We start from the raw sequence: 13038 nt of genomic DNA, 5'->3' as shown, positions 1-13038 counted from the left end.
GAGGAGTTTAAGACCAGCCTGGCCAACGTGGTGAAATCCCACTTCTGCTAAAAACACAAAAACTAGCAGGGCGTGGTGGCGGGCACCTATAGTCCTAGCTACTGAGGAGGCTGAGGCCGGAGAGTCACTTGAACTCAGGAGGTGGAGGTTCAGTGAGCCGAGATCGTGCCAGTGCACTCCAGCCTGGGAGTGAGACTCCAACTCAAAAAAAAAAAAAAAAAAAAAGAATAGAGGGAAGCAATGGCTCCAAATATCACAAAGAACTTTCTAAATCCACTAATATTTTGGCTTTACAGTGAATTACATGATTTCTAGTAGGTTCACATTCACTTATCCAGGTAAACATTGTTGAGCGGGATTGTATGTTCCAATTGTGGCTCAGCACTTTCTCCCAACCCACACGCTTTTCTGCAGTCACCTTGCTACGCCTCCTTAATGGGTTTGACTAATAGAAGACAGCAGAAGAGATGCCACACCCATTCCCAGCCAGGACCTTACCGGCACAGCAGTCTCTACTTCCTGCCTCTTTGGAGTGACACTGCCATGCTTTGATAACTCCACACCACAGAGAGGCCATGTGCTGGTCCACACCCTGGCTGAGCCCCCAGCCACTGACGGCATCAACTGCAGCCATGTGAGTGCACCATCTTGGATCCAGCCCAGTTCAGCCTTCAGGTGATGCCAGCTCCAGCAACTCTCTGCAATACCCTGCGTGAGAAGGACTCCAGTGAGCCCAGGCAACCCAACAGAGACATGAGAGGTGTATTTGTTTCCTGGAGCTGCTATAACAAGGTATCACACTGTGTGGCTTAAAACAACACAATTTCATTGTGTTACAGTTCTAAAGGCTAAAAGCCTAAAATCAAGGTGTTGGCAGGACCATGCTCTTTCTGAAGGTTCTAGGGGAGGACCCTTATTTTGTCTCTTGCAGCTTCTGGTAGCCCCAGCCATTCCCTGGTTTGTGGCAGCATCACTCCAGTCTCTGCCTCAACCTTCATGTGGTCGTCTTCTCCGCATGTCCAAATTTCCCTCTTCTTATAATGACATCAATCATACTGGATTAGCACCGCCCCCCAAAGACTTCATCTTAACTTGATTACATCACAAAGACCCTATTTCCAAATAAGGTCCCATTCACAGATACAGTAGTGGAGGTCAGGGCCTCAACATGCCATTTTGAGGGGTATAATTCAATCTGTAATGAGAGGTCATGGTATAACGAATTGTTGTCTCTCTGTTTTGGAGAAGTTCCTGGTGTAGCAGCAGAAGCTGGTACACTGGCTGACATTCCTCCAGTGCATACCTGGTCATGCCAGGGACACAAGCTGGATGTCTAAGGGTGCTTAAATCATAGCTGCCAGTCTATGATTTAAAAGTGCAGGTTATTGAAATATATTGCTCAGAAGTTTATGTGACTTGTTTTTCATGTAGAGTTGTGTGTTGTTTTTTTAATAAGGTGTTTTGTTCATTAATCTCTGTAATTTTTTTTAATTCAAGATCTTTACCCTAAACCTGTTCTCTATAAAGAGCAATGGCCGGAAGTCAGAGGATGTGTGTCTGTCCCTGACTAGCTCTATGATCTCAGGCAAATCCAAGTCCCTCTTGGGATTAACTTCATTCATTCAGCACCTTTTTACTATAATCCTGAAATATGTTTGAGGTGAAAGGGGATTTAGGGGTTCATACAGCCTAGCCCCTCACTTTACAGATCAGGAAGCTGAGCCCTGGGGAGGTTAAGGGGCTTGCCTGGTCATCAACTGGTTGTATTCTGATCGTATTCATCTGTAAAATGTGTTTAGAACACAGTTTCTCAAAGGTTCTTTCCAATTGTTAAACTGAATTTGATTCTTAAACTGTGGATCTATATTTTACCCATTTCAAATTAAAAGAAAGATACTACATTCGATTCAGCTGAATGCATTTCTGAGGCTCAGAAATTATGACTGCAAAATCATGTCACCACAATTTCCTTTACTTTGATGCTTATGAATTATGAAGCCAGTGAATAGAAAGTTTCATCAAACCATCAAAAGCTAAAATGATTTATTTCTGTACTCTCAGTGTTCATGACTTTGAAGCTTCTGTTTTTACTAATCTTAACAATGTCTTCATACTTTTAAAAGCCCCCAAAATACCTGGTTATGGCAAAGTTGAGTCACAGGGCTCATGTGCAAAAAGCTCAGCCCTGGAAAGTGTACCCATGTCTGATTTAATAGAAAAAGGTAATATGAGACTAACATACCAAAAAAGGGTATTAACTCATAAGTCATCTTCTGTGAAATAGGAAGAAATCTTAAATGTTGTCTGGATATGTGTTGGGGTTGTTTCTTTGAAACATACATCTGATTCATTCTCCAATTATGCCTGGTCTCAGAGTCTAAGGCTTTGACAGTCTGCAGGAACATTTTTGTGAATGAATTGCTGTTAGAAATGAAAGGCGCATCGTATAAGATATAAGATAGTGACACAAGCATGTGCAGGGTAAAAAGACATTTTTATAGTGTATCATGGGAAGTCTTGGATAACTGGGATTAACATGCAGGGTTTAAGATCGTTATGTTCTGCCATGGTAGCAAAACCTGATAATATGAATTAAAATGAACAATCATAAAATGCAAATGTGTTTGCCACATAATCAGAGCATAAGATCAATCATGTTGGCTCTGCTTGTTGAGTGTCTGTGTCAGGAGCCCACATGGAAGCAGAAAGGACCGATTCTTTGTTCCTGGGCAGAGGAATAGCTTCTGCCACTCTGTTCCCAAATCCTTGTTAAATGATTTGTTGATGGTTCATCTCCTCGTCTAGGCTGTATCTGTGGGAGAGAAACTGTCTTAATTCTCTTCATTATCAGGGCCTGCTCGCACCTTGTGTACTAAAGGTGACCAAGAGCCGTATCTCCAGACCCTGCCTGGCAGCAGAAGCAGTGGCGGGACTGCGATGGGAGAGGTGGCTGCAATGCTGCGGGGCTTAAGACAGATTCTGCCCCCAAAAAGCTACCGGTAGTTAACAAGTGTGTTCTGCAGCCACACCTCTCCCACCCCGCACTGTCTTCGGTGCAATGCCTTTCACGCCTCGGTGCTGTCCAAGGAAGCTCTGGTCCCCGGTGGCTGCAAGTCCTCGGCTTCCCACAGCCTCCCCCGCAGCACCTGCTGCAGACTCAGAGATGAACCGAGAGCACTGAGTCTTCAGAGATCAAGGGCATGACTCACACATTCCAATTATGACACAGAGGGAAGTATTCTCAAGAAAGAGCTAGGGAAGCAAAGATTTTATTGGGCCCCTGTTTGGGCACATTATCACGTGGCCCCCTCTGGTGCCACCTGCCAAGGGCCTTTCCCTGCTGATGGGAGGGTCTGCCCCTGGCTCTGCCCAGGAATTTTCGCACCTCCTCCACCGAGGCCAGCATTCCAGCTGGGCCCACAGCCACCCTTCACCCCTCTTCCAGTTCCTAGAACAGGAACACGCTGCTGTGGTTCCCTGCAGCAAGGTCAGGTGCCAGGTGCATGGGCCTGCTGCTCCGGGTCTGGACAGGAGGGCAAGAACCAGCAGGACAGTTACTGGTTTTTTTTGTTTTTTTTTTTTTGAGAGGGAGTCTCACTCTGTCACCCAGGCTGGAGTGCAGTGGAGCGATCTCGGCTCACTGCAAGCTCCGCCCGCGGGGTTCACGCCATTCTCCTGCCTCAGCCTCCTGTGTAGCTGGGACTACAGGCACCCGCCACCATGCCCGGCTAATTTTTTGTATTTTTTAGTAGAGACGGGGTTTCACCGTGTTAGCCAGGATGGTCTCGATCTCCTGACCTCGTGACCCGCCCGTCTCAGCCTCCCAAAATGCTGGGATTACAGGCGTGAGCCACCGTGCCCGGCCTGGACAGTTAGTTTTTAAGGTGAGGGCGGAATTTGTTGGGTGACATCCCCCCAGTAGTTCCTGCCAATGCCTGAGCTGACTGCACTGTGGCTACCTGATAACTCGGACCAGAAGCTCCTTTGTGAATCGTCTTTTCCCTTCCTCCTTGATCATTATGATTTTACAGGAGTGAACAAATGGGACCCTAGTGCTGCTTTTCTTTCTTTTTTTTTTTTTTTTCGAGATGGAGTCTCGCACTGTCATCCAGGCTGGAGTGCAGTGGCACAATCTTGGCTCATTACAACCTCCGCCCCCCGGGTTCAAGCAATTCTCCTGCCTCAGCCTCCCGAGTAGCTGAGACTACAGGCGCCTGTCACCACACCCAGCTAATTTTTGTATTTTTAGTAGAGATGGGATTTCACCTTGTTGGCCAGGCTGGTCTCGAACTCCTGACCTCAGGTGATCCGCCCACCTCAGCCTCCGAGTGCTGGAATTACAGGCATGAGCCACCGTGCCCAGCCTGCCACTGAGCTTTATATTAAGGGCATTTAGTAGGGGCCCAGTCAATATCAGCGAAACCAGCGAAGTGAATCCTAACATTTGCATCACACTTTCCACTTTACAAAACAGCTTCCTGGAATCTTCTCTGGAGAGTTAGGACCTGCCCTTCACTCAGGTACCTGGCAGTTCAAAGTTCCTGGTGAGCCCCACTTTTCGGAGAAGGAGGAGGAAATGTAAGGGGTGTTGCCTCAGGCTCCACTACAGAAATAAAAAGACTGAGAAGAACGCTCTGGGGCTCTCCGTGACTTTTGACGGTGAAGGTCAACTATCAGGTGGCTCTGTGGGTTAAGCACTCTCCATACCAAAAATCACACTTAACCCTCACACAGCCATATGAAGAGGGCATTATCCCCATTCCACAGAGGGGAAAATGACAGTCTGAAGATATTAAATAGCTTTCCCAGCCTTGCTCAATGACTCACGCCTGTAATCCCAGCACTTTGGGAGGCTGAGGCGGGAGGATCATTTAAGGTCAGGAGTTCAAGATCTGCCTGGGCAACATACTGAGACCTCCCGGCTACCATCTCTACCAAAAAAAATTTTTTTTAATTAAAAACCAGGCCAGGTGCAGTGGCTCACGCCTATAATCCCAGTACTTTGGGAGGCTGAGGTGGGTGGATCACCTGAGGTCAAGAGTTCGAGACCAGTCTGGCCATCCTGGTAAAACCCCGTCTCTACTAAAAATACAAAAATTAGCCCAGTGTGGTGGCACACACCTGTAGTCTCAGCTACTTGGGAGGCTGAGGCAGGAGAATCACTTGAACCAGGGAGTTGGAGGTTGCAGTGAGCCAAGATCATGCCACTACACTCCAGCCTGGGTGACAGAGCAAGACTTTGTCTCAAAAAACAAAAATCAAATTTAAAAAAAAATTTTAAATGGCTTTCCCCAGCTCACACAGCTAAGAAGTGACAAAGCTAGGCTTTAAGTCCCAGTCTTTCAGGCTGCAGAGAATATTTTCATTTGATTACATCAGTGAGCTCCATTCCCTTGTGCTCATTCTTATTTTGTTTATTCAGAAGCCTCACAAAGTTAAAGGATTAGAGAATCCAGTTGTGTTTTGTCTGGCAACCTTACTGGGTCAAAGTTCAAGTATGTAAGGGCAGTCGTCTCAAAATGTGGTCTATGGACCACAGTCCAAAAATGTTACCATTCTGCCAAGAGATAAATACAAAAAACTGAGATTAGCAATGTAGAAACTTTTAAGGCAGGATTTTTCAACCTTGGCACTACTGATTTTGCGGCCCAATAATTCTTTGTTGTGGGAGCCATCCTTTGCACTGTCGGATGCTTCTGGGCGTCTCTGGCTTCTGCCCATGAGATGCTAGTAGCATCCCCCTCCCCAGGGGGGACAAGCAAAAATGTCTCTGCTATTGTCAAATGTTCTCGAAGGTGGAGGGGCAAAATCAAGAGCCCTTCCTGCCTCTTTCTGGTTGAGAAACACTAACCACTGTTTAAAAACAATTTGACAGATGAATGGTATGTCTGCTCCATCTAATAATTTTTAAATTGGACCTTGAATTTTGTATGTTTCTGTTGTTTTTTAATTTCATTTTACCAGTAATTCATTTTTATTGATTGTATTAAAGTAACAGTCTGTAAGCCATTGGAGAAATAAAAAGCAAAACAAAACTGGTCTTTCACCATGGATGGATTTAGAAGCCCTGACGGAGGAAGAATACAACATCGATGTGTAAGAAGGCCGCTGAGAGGAGACAGAAGATATCCCAGCAGATTCTTTTCCTATCTTGTGGCTTGTGAACCTAAATATAATCTTTTTAAAATATATATATATTTTAACAATTTTTTTAAATATGTGAACCAAGCACATGGTACCAAATCAAAAAAGCACAGCCCGGCCAGGCATGGTACTTTATGCCTGTAATCCCAGCACTTTGGGAGGCGGAGGCCGGCGAATAACCTGAGGTCAGGAGATCGAGACCAGCCTGGCCAACATGGTAAAACCCCATCTCTACTAAAAATACAAAAATTAGCCAAGCGTGGTGGTGCATGCCTATAGTCCCAGCTACTTGGGAGGCTAAGGCAGGAGAATCGCTTTAACTGGGGAGGCAGAGATTGCAGTGAGCCAAGATCATGCCATTGCACTCCAGCCTGGGTGACAGAGCGAGACTCCATCTCAAAAGAATAAATAAATAAATAAAAATACAGAAATAAAAACACAAAAATTAGCCAGCGTGGTGGCAGGCAGCTATAATCCCAGCTCCTTGGAAGGCTGAGGCAGGAGAATTGCTTGAACCCAGGAGGCAGAGGTTGCAATGAGCCAAGATTGCGCCACTGCACTCTAGTCTGGGTGACAAAGCAAGACTCCGTCTCAATTTTTATTTTTATTTTTTGAGATGGAGTCTTGCCCTGTCACCCAGGCTGGAGTGCAGTGGTGGGATCTCGCCTCACAGCAACTTTCACCTCCCAGGTTCAAGTGATTCTTCTGCCTCAGCCTCCAAAGTAGCTGGGATTACAGGCACGCACCACCACACCCAGCTAATTTTTGTATTTTTAGTAGAGACAGGGTTTCACCATGATGGCCATGCTGGTCTCGAACTCTTGACCTTGTGATCTGCCCGCCTTGGTCTCCCAAAGTGCTGGGATTATAGGCGTGAGCCACCGCACCCGTTTTTTTTGTTTTGTTTTGTTTTTGTTTTTGTTTTGAGACAGAGTCTTGCTCTGTTGCCCAGGCTGGAGTGCAGTGACGCAGTCTTGGCTCATTGCAACCTCCACCTCCCAGGTTCAAGTGATTCTCCTGCCTCAGCCTGCCGAGTAGCTGGGATTACAGGTGCCTGCCACCATGCCCAGCTAACTTTTTGCATTTTTAGTAGAGATGGGGTTTCACCATGTTGGCCAGGCTGCTCTCAAACTCCTGACCTCGTGATCTGCCCGCCTCGGCCTCCCAAAGCACTAGGATTATAGGCATGAGCCACCGCCCCCAGCTGCCCAATTTTTTTAACATGTGGACCAAGCACATAGTAACAAATTGAAAAAGAACAGCCCCCAGTGACTTTAGTTATTAAGTTCTCATTCTCTGCAAGATTTTCCTAGTCTATGCAGACAGACACGCCTTCATACTTCCTCTTTCTCTCCCTCTGATGATGGACTTTTAAGGAGTGGCAGATCTGTGGCCACTCTGAGCAATGCTGCAGCATCCACCTTGTACATGCAGGCAGGAATCAGTTTTGGTAGATGATTCTGCAGCTAGATTACTTTCAAGCTCTTTGCAATACTATTTTGATTGTCAACATCATCAGTGTCAGCCCCGCAAATTAATATATCTTTTTCTGATTTCTAAAACAATATATACTTATTATAAAAATTCAAATGTCACAGAAATATTTAACTCTAAAAGTAAAAATACCCCATAATCTCACTCTTCCCTGTTCCTCACCATAACCCCTATGGTGACAACACATTTCTGTTGCTGGAAGCCATCCAGTTTGTGGTACTTTGTTAGGCAGCGCTAGGTGACAAATGCACCTATAGAAAACAGGTGACATGAGATGTGTCCCCCCGTCACCTCTCTGAGACTTTTCCCACAGCATCAAATGAGCAGCAGGGCAGGCATCACGGGACCGTAGGGAGGGCTGAAACCTGGGGTCTAGTCTTCCAGAGTTTTTCATGTGTGTGTGTGTGTGTGTGTTTAAAACAAACGTGATCACATTATATATTCTGTCCTAGAATTATCATCCTTAGATATTAAACGTTACATACAAAATGTCCGCAAAGGTTTCTGGTACTAAAGGAAGAATAATTCAAACAAATCTATTTGTAAAGCAAAGTATTACTGATAACACATTTATCCAGATTTTAGAAATGTGAAAATCCACCGATGTGTAGCCATATGGTAGTCTGTTTGTTTCCTTGAAATTCACCCAGAAGGATTGTTCTCATGTAGTATTTATTAAAATGTATGTTTTCTGCCTAACATTGTTGAAGAAAACAAATATTTCCCTGGACCAGCCTAACCATCTTATTAACTGTAAATTGCATTATCTGAAATGCAATCAATATTCTTCTGGTATACAGTGCTCCTAACATATCATTCTAAACCACATTAATAGACAGAGAAGCCTGCATAAGATTCACAGGCTTTGTCTTGTCTAGCTATTGTTCAGATTTCTTCATTCAAACCCTGCCGTCTGAGCTGAGCATTAATTATCACTGAGGGCAGGAAAAAAATTGCCACTTTAAAAAAGCAAGCATTGATGACTACAGGTAAATAAATGACACTGTCAGGTTTGGATTCCCAAATCAAACATTCCTTCAAAGAATATTTTTTGAGCATGTTTTACATTCTAAGCTCTGAGCTGGGTGCCATGGGTGATACAAAAACGATTAACATAGAGTCTCTCTGCCTTGCAAAGATTTCTTAGGAGGTAGTTTCCTTAAGAAAGAATATACTTAAAATTAAAAAAAAAAAAATTTGGTGACTTAAGCTCACGTACTGGGTATCAAAAAATTATTGGATTTCAAGCAAGCATTCTTGCTGCTTTGGTGCATATTAATATCTTCTCAATATAGACATATCTCACCTGACAGATTAGAATATTTTAGTTTCCTTAATATGAATTTCTGCTAAATAAATCCTTCTATTATAAAATCAGATAGGATTTCTGAAAAAAAAGCTTTATCATTGAATGAAAGAAAATTATTATTTAAAAAGCAAGCATCTAGAAATCACACGTACTGAAAATGCATGCTTAGCCTTGTACAGCATTTAGCAAGTACTCAAAAAATTTTCATTATTGAATTAGTATATTAATGATAATAATATTGGTCATATTTTAAAAGTTTCTCTTCATCTGTAAAGGGCTTATCTCCTTACTAAAGCTGACTCTGAAAATGCCCTCATGTCATCACTGCAAAATGAAACCTGTCTAAATCCATCCTGAAACCCTGACAGTGTCATCTGTGTCTGTTTCACGTCCTAGTCCCAATGTATATAGTGTCGTTCCTGGAGCTTTGGGATTCCGTTAAATTCTACTTCAGCTTTAGACCTCTATGTGTGTCTAGCTGTAACTCTCAAGCAATTTCTTAATGAGTTCTCCTTTAATTCCACTTCTAAAACTTACTTTTGTCTTATCAGTTTATCAGGTAAAGAGACAGAAAACAGTTGATTAGTTTCCTGAGACTAGAGAGTCTAATATCCAAGCCTTCCTATGAGTGCAGTAGCCTCACTTCTAAAAATACATTTCTTTCCTCTCACAATTAAAAAGCAATTAAAGTCTGAATGCACTTTGAAAAAATTAAAAGTTAAAAATAAATAAACAAAAATACACTTTTCTCCTAAGTCATCTGGTGAATCTGACCCGACAAACACCATCATGGCTGTCACCGGGAGGCATCTCCAAGGATTCCGTGATTTTCACTCATTTTCCTTGCCAGGTAATTAGAGACGCCACCGCTACGTACCGTCTGATGGAAAACACATCTTTATGTGTGCAGATATGTTTTAGGCTACTGGAAGTGCCTAAAAAGTGATACACTTTTTGAGTAAATAATTTATATTAACTTTACAACACATAACTGAATCTTTTCTATTAGTTCTGAACTTTTCCTGAAACAGCTTTTACGCTATCTCTAATCGTATCCCGGGCCTTTGTTAAAACGACAATCTTTTTAATTCACTGAAACTCTACTTTTGATGTCAGATCCCTGGGGACCCCTGGTCTGTGTGTTTCCCAGTTCAGGTTGGTATAGGTCTCTCCCTCAATCTGTCTCTCTCCTGTCTCTTCTCCTTCCCTCCTCTCTCTGGAAGCCTCTTCCTCCTCCCTCCAAGCTCCTGATGGCAGTGATTTATCTAGCTTTTTGTGTCTTTCTGCACTCAGAGTTTACAGCCAAAAAACCTGTGTCCAGTGGGCACGTTAGAGGCCTGTGACACAAGAAGTCCTAGTTCTACTACTCCCTAAAAGAAGAAACTCACTTAAACCACTTCCATAAAACCCCTAGCCAGAATTAGCTAAATCTTCAAATGTCCAGGCCTTAGGTCACAAGGTGTCCCTTAGCAAGGGACATCTGTAGAAACTTTGGTTTGATTTCAGTACTGAAAAAGACAGTCAACTGATGTCATCAGCACACCTAAATCTCGGCCTCACATGCATACACTCTGCCCACACACAGCACACATAAACACTCACACATGTACACACACACACACACACACACACACACACACACAGAGTCACTAAATTTATGAGGTTTCAGGCCTGTGGAATTTTGAATGACATCAGCCATGTCTACTGTAATTTTATGGGCTGGCAAAATCTGCAGATGAAGAATAGCAAGTTGTTTTAACAGCAGCCAGTAGGGTGGTACCACCACTTCCTGCCGGGACGTCACCCCGTGGTAAATCCGCAGGGACATCTCTCTCCCCTATAACTATCCAGGATTGCTCCCCAGCAGGGTAACAGGTCCTCCCACTAGATCATCCCTTCTCAGAAAGCTTCTGGCACACCTAATACTGTTATTTACCAAGGGCTACCTATGATATTTTTTAAATGGAGTAAGGAGAGAAAGTGAATCACATGCTTTTGGTTTGTTGGGAAGGAAAGATGAAAACTCGAGTTCCACCCGTGGCCTGTTGTTATGGGTTGAACTGTGTCCCCCCAGGAAGATATGTTGAAGTCCTAACGCCCAGGACCTACGAATGTGGCCTGTTTAGAAACAGGGTCTTGGCAGATGTAAAGAGTTAAGATGGGATCATGCCACAGGATGACGTGCCCCGAATCTAATGTGATGGATGTCCTTATTGGAAGAGGAAAGTGGCTGTGTGAGGCCAATACAGGGAGCAGGCCACGTGACACGGGGGGCAGAGATCTAAGTGCTGCAGCTGCTGGCCAAGGAACACGAAGGAGCACCAGGAACATGACTCTGCTGACACCTTGATTTCGGACTTCTGGCCTCCAAAACTGTGAGACAACACATTTCTGTTGCTGGAAGCCATCCAGTTTGTGGTACTTTGTTAGGCAGCGCTAGGTGACAAATGCACCTATAGAAAACAGGTGACACGAGATGTGTCCCCTGTCACCTCTCTGAGACTTCTCCCACTGCATCAAATGAGCAGGAGGCCAGGCATCACGGAACCGTAGGGAGGGCTGATGAGACAACTGGGGCAGGAAAAACCCATCAAACCCAGGTTCTATGTGGGTCTACTCAATTATGTTACCAAAAAAGCTGAGGAAGAGCAGGGTGCTCGTTCGCCGTGTCATTGGGTGGTTAGTATCTCTCTCTGCATGCATTCCCACACTCTGAGAACAGCAGCAAATGGAAGTACACAGCACACACCATGCTGCCTGTGGGAAAGCCCAGCCGGCTCAGCCAGCACTACTCTGGCACGGCCTGGCACCACCCAGCTATGGCCTTGCAAAGAAGCTTTGAAGGCAGCACTGATTTTACTCCTCAAAATGCCAGATGAAATAAAGACAGGCCAGGCACAGTGTCTCATGCCTGTAATCCCAGCACTTTGGTAGGCGAGGCAGGTGGATCACCCGAGGTCAGGAGTTCAAGACCAGCCTTGCCAACATGGTGAAACCCCATCTCTATTAAATATACAAAAATTAGCCAGGCGTGATAGTGGGTGCTGGTAATGCCAGCTACTGGAGGCTGACGCAGGGAGAACCACTTGAACCCAGGAGGCAGAGGTTGCAGTGAGCCAAGATCACGCCACTGCCCTCTAGCCTGGGCGACAAAGCAAGACTCCATCTCAAAAAAAAAAAAAGAGAAGAAAGGAAGACAAAGTTTACTGAAGATAACAAAAAAGCAAAGTCTATGGTGTTCCTAAAAGGATGAACTGACCTATATCATTTTCCAGAAGGTGTGGGTGTCCATCCCACATCAGGCTGTTTGTGCCAGCTGTGTAGGCCTTGATGATTTGCCTCCATCCTTCTTTAATTTTGATTCCCAAGTAATTCCTGAATATACTCCATTTTAAAGATTCAAATAACATAGGAACATACAGGAGAAAAGGGAATGTTCCCTCCCCTCCCCCATGGGGCCTCCTCCCTTCTTTGCATTTCTGTATATAAACATGTACACAAGCACACAGAGAGAATTTTAAAACATAAGTATCATTCTTTCTATTCCTAAGCCTCTGTAAGCCCATAGCTTCCTTTTCCTCTTAAACACATCCTGTACAATCTGAAATGTTTCACAATATACTATCTTCACACAGTGCTCTTAAGAGTTGTAAGCTTTTATGATTTAGGTTGGGGGTTCGATAGAAACTGTTTGTCAGTGCCATTTAACAGCTATTTTATTTAACTTTAGAACACTTTCATTACACAATTATATATAATATAATGCAGATCATATGACAAATAAAAATGGCTATCAAAAAAAAGGTAAGCAGTAACCTTAAGCTGACAGCAATTAAAGTCCATCTTTGCTATGAGAAGAATGTCCAAAATGCTCATAAATGCTACTCATTTCTATCATTTCTATAAGCTCCATGATTAGAATTTAAAGACTGCAAACTAAATATGGACTTTATAAAGATTCAACAAGCTACAGATTGAACTTATAAAAATAGTTCCCTTCTTCCTTTAGGTTACCGTGCAGGTCTTGCCTGACTCTGAGGCTTGCATGCCTGGAGTCATTTTTAAGTCCTCTTTCCTTTGCTCTCTGTAGG

General features: G+C 43.9%; 2 long non-coding RNA genes across 2 annotated transcripts in view; one reads left to right on the top strand and one right to left on the bottom strand.

Annotated features, from left to right (window-relative positions):
- LOC105474846 (uncharacterized) overlaps positions 1-6188 on the top strand; it is a 34832-nt gene extending 28644 nt beyond the window's left edge. The window contains exon 4 of the long non-coding RNA XR_011621877.1: positions 5993-6188. This is a non-coding gene — a long non-coding RNA (uncharacterized lncRNA). The remainder of the gene's footprint in view (positions 1-5992) is intronic.
- The window catches only part of LOC139362696 (uncharacterized), a 28167-nt gene continuing 16510 nt past the window's right edge, over positions 1382-13038 (bottom strand). Inside the window, exon 3 of the long non-coding RNA XR_011621878.1 lies at positions 1382-2812. This is a non-coding gene — a long non-coding RNA (uncharacterized lncRNA). The remainder of the gene's footprint in view (positions 2813-13038) is intronic.

Source organism: Macaca nemestrina, chromosome 4 (genome assembly GCF_043159975.1).
Source record: "Macaca nemestrina isolate mMacNem1 chromosome 4, mMacNem.hap1, whole genome shotgun sequence".
In the NCBI taxonomy this organism is placed as follows: domain Eukaryota; kingdom Metazoa; phylum Chordata; class Mammalia; order Primates; family Cercopithecidae; genus Macaca; species Macaca nemestrina.
Note: the sequence above shows the minus strand (reverse complement) of the source record. Positions and strands in the feature narration are given on the sequence as shown.